Source organism: Mytilus californianus, unplaced genomic scaffold (genome assembly GCF_021869535.1).
Source record: "Mytilus californianus isolate M0D057914Y unplaced genomic scaffold, xbMytCali1.0.p SCAF_18, whole genome shotgun sequence".
Lineage (NCBI taxonomy): Eukaryota > Metazoa > Mollusca > Bivalvia > Mytilida > Mytilidae > Mytilus > Mytilus californianus.
In genome coordinates this window covers 10,761,647-10,768,847 of record NW_026262666.1, presented here as the reverse complement: position 1 = coordinate 10,768,847, position 7,201 = coordinate 10,761,647, and the positions used below count along the sequence as shown (strand labels likewise).

Here is a 7,201-nt window from a genome sequence, read left to right as displayed (position 1 = left end):
TCCCCATAGTAATAATGATCCATGTGCAGTGACGATGACAATCAAAGGTATACTCATTACTGTTGATTTTGCATGATAACATACATGTTATGTCAACTCACTTCTCCTTCCTACGGCGTCAGAGAGAGAAAAAAAAGCCTTGCAATGCGTCATAATTATTTGGACTACTTCCATATGACTTTAAAAAAAACCAAACAATAGTTTATTTGGGTCTCACTAATTAGCGACAAGAAGCGACAAGAAGAATAAATTTAGCGACAAGAAGACTATTTAGCGACAAGAAAACTTAAAAAAATATTATTAGAATAAATATATTAAAAAACATATGCATTGACAGCGACAAAGAGATTTTCATTTTTTTTTATTATATTGATAGATGAAGAAATTAATGAGCCAAGATAACATTTGGTGGTTTGCCTGTGATCTGAACAATTTCTTTCAAAGAATTAATATTGATGACAGCTTGCATATATCATCAGCAATATTTTGTTTGTTTAATAGGATAGGTACCTATGTATTCTGCTATTGCTTTATTCATGGTTTCAAGAGAATGGCCAGACATTTTTTTCGAACCAGCTGATTATTTTCAGTCTTGTAAGAATTACTTCTTTTCATAGAAGCATAATGACGCTTAAGGATGGACAAATTATAATCATGGTTGGAGTAAAGGATGCGTGTCCCTTATTGTATTGCTACAATAACAGTCAATTAACACCTATAACTTTGTACACGCGTCAGACTATACAACTACACACGTCATACTATACAATAATTGTAAATAGTGAGCAACTGTTGAACACTCAACATTGTCTTTAATTACCTTTAATCTTCAATCAACTTTAAACTATACATAAACATCATACATATCGTTTGATAAGTCAATACCCAAATAAAATATTCATGTTTTAGTAACATTATCTTTTCTGGACACTGATACACGTATAATGCATTTTGCATGCAGTCAGTTTATTATATTTTAGACAAAGAGAGTGTTAAAAAATTTATAAAATAAATATATTATTGTTCTTAAATACAAGAACATGTAAAAATTAATATCATACTATGACAGGGAAATTTCTATATTTATCAATATCTATCAATATGTTTAAAAAAAATATGAAAATCACTTTGCTTTCCGTATAGTAAAATAAAAATGTCAATGCATATTTTTTTAATATTTTTATTTTAATAATATTTTTATTAAGTTTTCTTGTCGCTAAATAGTCTTCTTGTCGCTTCTTGTCGCTAAATTTATTCTTCTTGACGCTTCTTGTCGCTTCTTGTCGCTAAAATTCTTCTTGTCTCTAATTAGTGAGACCGGTTTATTTCACTGATTGAGATTGGACTGACGAGACATTTCAGCATGTGAAATCTTAATTGTTAGTCCAAGTACACAGTTATCATCCGTTGATTTTCATTTTTTACAAAAAGATTTCCTAGTGTGGACCATGTATTACTTTAAAATTTATTTATTTATATTTTTTATGCATAAAAAGTAAGTACAATGAAGTAGGGGGATGAAATTATTTTATTTTAGTTTGAGAATCACTCGTACTTCTTGTATAATGTCACCTTAGCCTACAAATTACCAAAAAGAAACACTTTTTTATTTCCTCTAGCTAATATGTGTATGCCTTTTCATATACATGTAAAAATGTGTTACTGCCTATATATTGACCTTAAATGTTATTCAGTCTTCCATGGCCTAATGGGACCTTGTTCTACTCATGTGGTATGCTATAAGCAGATAAGTAACTTTCTTTCCTTTTGAAATACAAATAATTTTTTAAGTATACATGAAGAATTTTTATATTAGCTGCTCCCCCCCCCCCCCCTTAATTTTGAAATCTCTAATTTTAGGCATAGGCTCATATAAATTCGACTTTTGAAGAATTGAAATAAATCTGAGACAGCAAATGAGTATTGAGCTGCTTTACATTAAAATACATTATGTACATACATGTGACATACACAATTATATATAAATAGTTATAAAGACATTTAAAAAGCAATTTTTTGCAATATTTAAATTATGTAGGCCCAAATTTTGATAGTTAAACGTTAAACTTTAAACGGCAAAAAATTAACATCCAAAGTTCAAACTTATAGTCTTTAATGTATATATGCTATTGCCATGAAACTAGGTAAACTGTCTTATAATTCTCTAATCTTAGTTCATGCCAAGTTTGATTAAAATTAGTATTTCTACTCTATTAGGTCTCTAGTGTGGATAAAGTGTATAACTTGTAAATTATTTTCATACTCCTACCAAATTTATTGCGGATGAATGACATTTTTACCAGATATTCGGAATCCTCTGGTTTTATCCATGCAGTGCCATTAAAAAATTTTGCCCGCAAACCCCTACTTTTCTTTTCATATTTTTATTACATAGTTTAAAAAGCCATATTTGAAAATCTTATAAAATCCTTGTTATTTTTCCATAGCTTTTGAAAGAAAAAGGTGCCAGTGTTCATGGTGTTAAGTGTATGAAAAATCTAGAGAGAATCACTTCCTGCCAAATTTTTAATGGCTTATATCTTAAAAACAAGCACACGGACCCTTCATTTTTTCTGTTTTTTTAGTTCCTTTATTCATATTCTTTTAAAAAGCTTGTTATTTTGAAATGGAGTAGCGAACATCCTTAAGGCCAAACAAAAATATATGTCTGTTTACGGTTACCCGACCGACCGTCCTTTTGAGCGCCGACCCTAAGTCATTTTATTTCCGTCGTAAAAGCAAAAATTAACTGAACTCGTGTCAAAAATGAAGTTTGTGTTGCCAATTATATAAATCAATTGCCTGATACATCCCAATGTTCACAATCGTGAATATGACGGCTGTTATAAGGAAATTCGTGACTCATGTGATGAAATAAACACTTTGCCGCCATTTTTCCCCCCAACCAATAACCAAGGGAAATAATCCAATCATTAAAATAACGGGTAAAATTGGCCAAGGATCAACTCAGACCATGACAAGACGAAACGGCATGACTAAAAATCATGTCGCAAAAAATAAAATGAAAAAATAAAATAAAATGGAAATACCGACCTACCTAGCCTTTTTTTTAAAGTATGTAACCTTAAACAGACATATATTTTTTGGGGCCTAAGTAGTGATTTGGTATAGTTTGAAAAGGTCAAATATTAGTATGTCTGTGAAGTTGTCAAACTAAATTAAAGACCCTTTAAACATAAAATTGTCCATATTTTGAGTTATAGCTTATAGATTTTTCTATTATGTTAATATGTCCTGTCCCAAAAGTAGTACACTACACTGTTAAAATCTCTTTTGGATAGAGCCAGCGCAATTTTTAAATTTGCCTTTTTGCTCATCGTTCCGAAGGAACAGTGCGATTTTGCCATCACTTGGCGTCCGTCGGGTGTAAACTATTTCATACATCTTCTCCTCTACTGAACCAATTCCTACCAAACTTAAGCTGAATGATCTTTAGGGTATTTACAATAAAGTTTGTGTTTTTTTACATGGTTGTCATGGCTAAATATGAACATAGGGGTAAATGCAGTTTTTGTCTTTTATCTCAAAACCCAAAGCATTTAGAGCAAATCTGACACAGAGTTAATTATTCATTAGGTATTCAAAGTTCTATCAGCCCTGAAATTTTCTGATGAATGTAATAACCCATTGTCATGATTGTTGGGTTGCTGTCACTTAATTGGTAATTTCAAGAAATATTTGCAGTTTTTGGTTATTATCTTTAATATTATTAATGATAAAGATAAACTGTAAACAGCAAAAATGTTCAGCAAAGTAAGATCTACAGATAAGTTTCTATAACCAAAATTGTCAATGGACCTCTTAAGGAGTTATTGCACTTTAACGACAATTTTACACAATTTGTTTATCATGTTTTCTAACTTTAAAAAATCTTCTTCTCTGAAACTACTGAACCAATTCCAACCAAACTGAGGCTGAATGATCCTTAGGGTATTTAGAATAAAGCTTGTGTTTTATTTTCTGTTTCATCAATAAACATGGCTGCCATGTCTAAAAATAGAACATAGGGGTAAAATGCAGTTTTTGGATTATATCTCAAACACTAAAGCATTTAGAGCAAATCTTATGTGAGGTAAAATTGTTCATTATGTCAAGTTCTATCAGCCATTAAATTTTCAGATGAATCTAACAATAAATTGTTGGGTTGCTGCCACTAGATTGGTAATTTTAAGGAAACTGCAGTTTTTATTTTGTGGTCAAAATATTGGTATGACGTTGACGTTGGCGGCGTCATCGTCGTCCAAAGACACATTGGTTTTCACACTCAAACTTTAGTTGAAGTTAATGGATCTGGATGAAATTTTACCTTAAGGTTCAATACCACAAAAGGAAGGTTGGGATTGATTTTGGGGGTTATGGTACCAACAGTTAAGGAATTAGGGGCCAAAAATAAGCATTTTTTCTAACTTCCGGACATAACTTGTGTGTTAGTGTATGACATTGTACCACAAGATTCCATATCACAAAGGGAATGCTGGGATTGATTTTGGGGGTAATTGCCTCAAAATTTTAGGAATTAGGGGCCAAAAAAAAGGGGTAAAAAACAAGCATTTTTCTAGTTTCATGACAATAACTTGTGTGTAAGTGTATGGATCTTTCTGAAATTGTACTACAAGGTTCCATATCACAAAGGGAAAGCTGGAATTGATTTTGGGGGTAATTGCCCAAAATGTTTAGGAATAAGGGGCCAAAAATAAGCATTTTTCTAGTTTCCAGACAATAACTTGTGTTCAAGTGTATGGATCTCTCTGAAATTGTACTGCAAGGTACCATACCACAAAGGGAAGGCTGGGATTGATTTTGGGGGTAATTGCCTCAAAATTTTAGGATTTAGGGGCAAAAAACAAGCATTTTGTTTATCTAGTTTTAGGACAATAACTTGTGTGTAAGTGTATGGATCTTTATGAAATTGTACTACAAGGTTCCATATCACAGGGGGAAAGCTGGGATTGAGTTTGGGGGTAATTGCCCTAAACGTTTAGGAATTTGGGGCCAAAAAGGGACCAAAAAACAAGCATTTTTCTTGTTTCCAGACAATAACTTTGTGTTCAAGTGTATGGGTCCCTCTGGAATTGTACTGCAAGGTACCGTACCACATAGGGAAGGCTGGGATTGAGTTTGGGGGTGATGAATCATAAGGGGGTTCAAAAAATTTGGGGGGATTTTTTTTACTTTTTTTCCTTTTGTTTTCTTTAAAATTTTCCATTTTGAATTGGTTATTTCTGATTTATATATAAAAGCAAATAATAATGATACGGTTTGAATAGGTAAATTAGAAATTTTTAGGTTCTTAGACCACATTCATTTTGTGAGCCTCTTGTTTTAATTGCTTCTGTAAGTAATATATTAATTTGAAATTTTGACGACAGACACATACAGATTATACTGTTAACAATATTTCAGAGTTTAATGTTGTCAAGCACACAAATCATAGAAAAATAGTTAATCACGTCATTGTTGTCCATTGAAAAATTAGTATGAACACGATGAAAAAGTACGGGAATGTTTGTTTGTTAAACTATTGACTGTGGTTATGTCTTTGAAACTGTTGACTGGCAAATAGTCTGTGAAATGAAATAGCACAAATATTTCATTCTTTTTTATATCATGGTATATAGAAAAACACATACTGATGTATCATAATAGTTATAGTGACTGTCATTAAATTATAGTTCTTACCTTTTTTAAGTTTAGGGCAAGAAATATAGAAGATAAAGAAAAATATAAACAATTACAACTGTACAGTAGAAATGATCGGCAAAACAAGATAAACAGAAGACAACAAGGCCTAAATGGTAAGACCACTTCTATATAATAAAAGTGATTGCCCTTGAATGATGACTATTATAAAAATAAGAAGATGTGGTATGGTAAATGAGTTATCTATCCACCAGAGTTCAATGAAGTGGATGCAAGCAATTAAAGACCAATGACGGCCTTCGATAATGAGAAAACAATCATGTCTGTGAGCACTCCACCTAACCATAATTAGGACAGTGGTTCAAATAGCACAACATATGAACAAACTGTAAAAACTGTTGAAAGTGGCTCAACTCATTATCACTGCAAGGCACTAAAACGACTGATATTAAGTCGTGGACACAAAGCACTGAAATAACAGAACTCATAATCATGATTAGTAGGAATATCAAATTTAAGTTTCTCAAAATGTTCATATTAAACATGATAAAACAAGCTTATTTCATATTGCTGTTTTTTTCTCAATTTATATTTTGTGTACTTATAGGTGCAGAGACTTCTTGGTTTTCATGATCATCAACAGATCAATACAGAAGAGGAAACTTAAGGTTAATACTTTTCTACATTGTGTGCTAATTGGATTAATGTGAAATGAAATGTGTGCTTACCTGGAAAAAGAAAATAGGAAATTTCTACAAAATGGCTGTAAACAAAATGGAGTACAATCATAGATGCACAAGAACACAATTGTGTAATTGCAACAACCTACACTGAAGGATTAGGGAGAAATGTAGAAAAAAAAGTATTTTTTTGTCGAAATAAACACCTGCTTTATCCATTCATGTACATAGCTCTGTCATATCAACTATATAGAGGAAGATGTTTGAAGAACAAATTGCAAAAATGTATTCTCTACCAATTGAAGGAAGATGTCTGGTGGATGGAATTATTTATGCACTGAACTGTTTTGTAGGGGATTGAATAATTGTACGCAGCAGAAAAGTTAAATTAACATGAAAAGTGGTTATTTTATTTAATCCGCAAATATGAGCACAATATTAATAACATCACAAATAGTATGATATTCATAGCGTTTTGCTTATTATTGTATTGTCTCAAACAGCTAGCCTATTGTTTTTGTATGTCATGTTACTCATCAGTGAACATTTTATTAAAGTTTTAATTATCTTTTGTATCAATTATTCAGTCTCAGGAAAAATTATATTCATACTGTTTTTACTGTTATGAAATTTTCATAGAGGAAAATTGAATGAGAGAAATTTCCATAGAGGAAATTTGGAGAACAATGTTTTCCTTAGAGGAAATTTGTGGTCTTGAATTTTCCCTCAAGGAAAAATGTTTGTCAAAAATTTCCTCACAGGAAATTGCTGTTGACAAAATTTCCTCACAGGAAAAAGTATTTCCTCAAAGGAAAATTTGAAGCTGCAAATTTCCTCACAGGAAAAAGTATTTCCTCAGA

General features: G+C 31.6%; 1 long non-coding RNA gene across 4 annotated transcripts; it reads left to right on the top strand.

Annotated features, from left to right (window-relative positions):
- Positions 1–6,909, top strand: LOC127726736 (uncharacterized). 4 transcript variants are annotated; one of them, XR_007993655.1, is made up of 3 exons: positions 1–47; positions 5,711–5,816; positions 6,269–6,909. It is a non-coding gene; the product is annotated as an uncharacterized LOC127726736 (long non-coding RNA). The 4 variants fall into 4 exon arrangements; XR_007993658.1 differs by lacking the exon at positions 1–47 and adding an exon at positions 1,347–1,379; XR_007993657.1 differs by lacking the exon at positions 1–47 and adding an exon at positions 1,391–1,495.
- Positions 6,910–7,201: the final 292 nt, after the last annotated feature.